This window comes from Oncorhynchus tshawytscha, linkage group LG33 (assembly GCF_018296145.1).
Source record: "Oncorhynchus tshawytscha isolate Ot180627B linkage group LG33, Otsh_v2.0, whole genome shotgun sequence".
Classification (NCBI taxonomy): Eukaryota; Metazoa; Chordata; class Actinopteri; order Salmoniformes; family Salmonidae; genus Oncorhynchus; species Oncorhynchus tshawytscha.
In genome coordinates, this window is record NC_056461.1 from 14,042,576 (window position 1) to 14,047,540 (window position 4,965).

Below are 4,965 nucleotides of genomic sequence, written 5' to 3' on the forward strand. Positions count from 1 at the left end.
CAGCCTGTCAGATCAGTAACAGAGACAGCCAGGGGCTCTATGATTACACCATGTCACTGACTAGCCTACGCCCTCTCTCTCTCTCTCTCTCTCTCTCTCTAGCCAGGTTGTGGAGGTAATACAGCCTAGCCAGGGTGAGGAGGTAATACAGCCTAGCCAGGGTGAGGAGGTAATACAGCCTAGCCAGGGTGAGGAGGTAATACAGCCTAGCCAGTGTGAGGAGGTAATACAGCCTAGCCAGGGTGAGGAGGTTATACAGCCTAGCCAGGGTGAGAAGGTAATACAGCCTAGCCAGGGTGAGGAGGTAATACAGCCTAGCCAGGGTGAGGAGGTTATACAGCCTAGCCAGGGTGAGGAGGTAATACAGCCTAGCCAGGGTGAGGAGGTAATACAGCCTAGCCAGGGTGAGGAGGTAATACAGCCTAGCCAGGGTGAGGAGGTAATACAGCCTAGCCAGGGTGAGAAGGTAATACAGCCTAGCCAGGGTGAGGAGGTAATACAGCCTAGCCAGGGTGAGGAGGTAATACAGCCTAGCCAGGGTGAGAAGGTAATACAGCCTAGTCAGGGTGAGAAGGTAATACAGCCTAGCCAGGGTGAGAAGGTAATACAGCCTAGCCAGGGTGAGGAGGTAATACAGCCTAGCCAGGGTGAGAAGGTAATACAGCCTAGCCAGGGTGAGAAGGTAATACAGCCTAGCCAGGGTGAGGAGGTAATACAGCCTAGCCAGGGTGAGAAGGTAATACAGCCTAGCCAGGGTGAGGAGGTAATACAGCCTAGCCAGGGTGAGAAGGTAATACAGCCTAGCCAGTGTGAGGAGGTAATACAGCCTAGCCAGGGTGAGGAGGTAATACAGCCTAGCCAGGGTGAGAAGGTAATACAGCCTAGCCAGGGTGAGGAGGTAATACAGCCTAGCCAGGGTGAGAAGGTAATACAGCCTAGCCAGGGTGAGGAGGTAATACAGCCTAGCCAGGGTGAGGAGGTAATACAGCCTAGCCAGGGTGAGGAGGTAATACAGCCTAGCCAGGGTGAGGAGGTAATACAGTCTAGCCAGGGTGAGGAGGTAATACAGCCTAGCCAGGGTGAGGAGGTAATACAGCCTAGCCAGGGTGAGGAGGTAATACAGCCTAGCCAGGGTGAGGAGGTAATACAGCCTAGCCAGGGTGAGGAGGTAATACAGCCTAGCCAGGGTGAGGAGGTAATACAGCCTAGCCAGGGTGAGGAGGTAATACAGCCTAGCCAGGGTGAGAAGGTAATACAGCCTAGCCAGGGTGAGGAGGTAATACAGCCTAGCCAGGGTGAGGAGGTAATACAGCCTAGCCAGGGTGAGGAGGTAATACAGCCTAGCCAGGGTGAGGAGGTAATACAGCCTAGCCAGGGTGAGGAGGTAATACAGCCTAGCCAGGGTGAGAAGGTAATACAGCCTAGCCAGTGTGAGGAGGTAATACAGCCTAGCCAGGGTGAGGAGGTAATACAGCCTAGCCAGGGTGAGAAGGTAATACAGCCTAGCCAGGGTGAGGAGGTAATACAGCCTAGCCAGGGTGAGAAGGTAATACAGCCTAGCCAGGGTGAGGAGGTAATACAGCCTAGCCAGGGTGAGGAGGTAATACAGCCTAGCCAGGGTGAGGAGGTAATACAGCCTAGCCAGGGTGAGGAGGTAATACAGCCTAGCCAGGGTGAGGAGGTAATACAGCCTAGCCAGGGTGAGGAGGTAATACAGCCTAGCCAGGGTGAGGAGGTAATACAGCCTAGCCAGGGTGAGGAGGTAATACAGCCTAGCCAGGGTGAGGAGGTAATACAGCCTAGCCAGGGTGAGGAGGTAATACAGCCTAGCCAGGGTGAGGAGGTAATACAGCCTAGCCAGGGTGAGAAGGTAATACAGCCTAGCCAGGGTGAGGAGGTAATACAGCCTAGCCAGGGTGAGGAGGTAATACAGCCTAGCCAGGGTGAGGAGGTAATACAGCCTAGCCAGGGTGAGGAGGTTATACAGCCTAGCCAGGGTGTGTATCATACAGACATTATTGTGATGTCTAATCAATATACATTCAAATAGGCCTGTATCGAAGAGGTGTAAGATGAAGCAACTGTTTGTGGTAGTTCTGCCACCTAGTGGTTTGATAGTGGGAAAAAAAACACCAGTCCACCATTTGCATCTAAACATACCAGATGTGGTAGAGGTCGTGAATAGGTGTCCGTCTTCAGATAGTCATTACTCTGCCCTCTTCTGCTCTCTGGACTGGAGCCACGTCATCTCATTTAGAGCCCATTCTGAACCAGGCCTGTCTCCCTCTGTCTGTCTGGCTCTCAAACTAAATGGATTTCAGGGAGTCACTGACTGGATGTCTTGGAAGCAGAAACAACAGGCAATGTTGGGAGCCAGCAGTGGTTCAGGATATATAATTGTATGGCAGAATGCCGATTTCAGATCACCTGATAGTCAGATGATAGTGGACCATTGCTTGAAAAGATGGTCCCACTATAATGAGTTATCACTCATTCCAAGAGTCAGACTTGATAAAAAAGACTCCCTTGTTTCTTGTTTTGAGGTGGGGAGAGTTACATTGTGACTTGTGGTGCAGCAGTTTAGAGCAGGCTCACGTTGTAATTGGAGATGTTCTACCCGCTCATGCATACCAATCACCATAGAGATCATGTTTCATTACTATAGGGGCTATGTCATAAACCCTCACAGTTATAGAATGGGGTGAAAATGGCAGCCATATTGGTCAGGGAGAATCCAAACCAGTCTAATAGGAATGAATGGCACTAGAGCAATAATCCTTTTTTTTTTTTCTTCTGCAGGAAAATATCAGAAATGGTGTATTTATAATTATTGTAAACATAGTGTTCTCACACAATTATAAATACAGTTTATTCAGATTGTATTTAAAAAATGTGTTAAATGGCAGACCATAAATGTCTAAACGTTGTTTTCTTGGAAAGCTGTGAGTATTATTACATTTACAACTTTTCTAAGTCCTATCATCAACTTATTTCAGCCAGTGTTTGGCCGTGGATTGGCTGCATTATTTGAATGGAATGTTGGCATATTGGCACTTACTGTAATTCGAAAAATAAATAATAATAAATAATTCCTCTAAGACTGTCTGGCTAGCTAGCTAATAAACATAGAGTGGAGATACATTCTTCAAATTCATTTCTTTACAGAACATCATATCGGTCTATTGGCAAACCATGCTTAACCAACTCCCTGACCAAAATGGCTAACCTTTATCCCATCATAAGAAGGTTCATGGCCATTCTAGTATTCAAATTCCTAATTCTATGCAAAACACAATCAAATCCTTGTGAGGCTATCCCCCAGTCTCTATCAGTCTCTTTACTCATTCCTATTACACTGAGTATCATACAACTAAACCTCTGTTTCTCTTTGAGTCTTAGTGGAGCACTTGACCAGACGTGCACAGTGTGTGTGTGTGTGTGTGTGTGTGTGTGTGTGTGTGTGTGTACGTGTGTGTGTGTATGCATGCCATCGTGTGTCTGTCATGTGTATGTATGTACGCATGCATGTGTGTGTGCGTGAGGTCCAGTCAGGACACAGCTGTCAGGCTCTCTCCTCAGTTGAAACAGAACTCTCTCTCTGCCTCTGTAGTAATTCAACTAGTAACACCTGCTCCTGCTCCCTACGTACACCTGAGTCTACAGCCCCTCTAAAATAACTGGGTACTGTATAACCTCTCTCTGGAGGGATGCCATAACACTGGTAGGGGGATAGTTAAAAATTAATTAGCATGGCTATGGGAATTTTTCTTTAAGTTGAACTGCTTCACTGAACTTAAGCTATTAGATTTGATATACGTTAAGTGATATACGTTAGAACATTGTCTTACAACTACTTCAACTTTTCTTTTACGTTGGAAGGTCTGTGACCTCCTGTGTAGCTACCTCTATCTACCTCTATCCCCTCTGAATGTACCTTGACTTGTGGCTTTCCACAGCTAAAAGTTCCTGTTACATCCCGTTTCATTGCCAAACAGGGGTGTCAAAAGCCACAGGTCCGCTCCGAAAAGGAGGCGCAGAACGCCTTTTTTAACAGGAACCGCGCTCTTCTCTCCCTCCTCTCCCCTTTCCAATCTCCCACACAGCAGTCTCTCTGCCACCGCACAGGGTTACTCATCAACTCACCTGAGGCGCGCCGCCATCTGAAAACGCCTTTGTTTTGGTTACAGCTGCTGTAAATACACTGAGAACAGTAGGGGGATGTTGCAGTGTGACAGCCAGGTATATAGAGCAATTTGTTGAAGATGGTTCCGTTCTGCCAGAATAATTAGACTTGTCTATTAGTTTTATGACAATAGAGATGGGGAACAGACGCCTTGTTCTCAATAACTCACGTTTCAGCACAAAATACATCCGTTTATATAATCATTTATAATTGACGGGATGAATTTCAAATTCCCAATTACCATATAAAACAATATGCGACGAACGTAAAAAAAAAACCTGAATCGACTCGATAAACATAATGAACAAGACATACACACAAATAGGCTATATGAATGAATGGCGTGGTTGGTAACAAAACGGCAGGTTTCAGGTTACCAGTCGTGTCTTAGTGACTGTTGAATCCCAATACATGAGTACCGTAGGTGCCCCATCATATCTCCCCCAACCACTCTCAGCTCCCTCAGTCATCATTAAAAGACCTCTCCACGGACTCAGCCTGTTGTACGCTGAGATGCTCCAGACCTTTGATGTCCACTCAGGGAGAATTCAAACGGTGCCTCCAGCCCCTCTTACCTTCTCAGAGACACTGCTTCATTGTCAGAGCTCCTAGTGGCCTTAAGGGAATAATCCATTTAAAAGTCTGTTTTGAGGGGCGATGCTTCAGTGCACCTGATGTGTTTTATTATCTGCCACATGTTGTTGAAATGAAGAGCTGTAACATATTTCTGACTTTGACCTGGCTAGCAGTAGCCGGACGGCGTATTCTGATCTCTCTCTGAA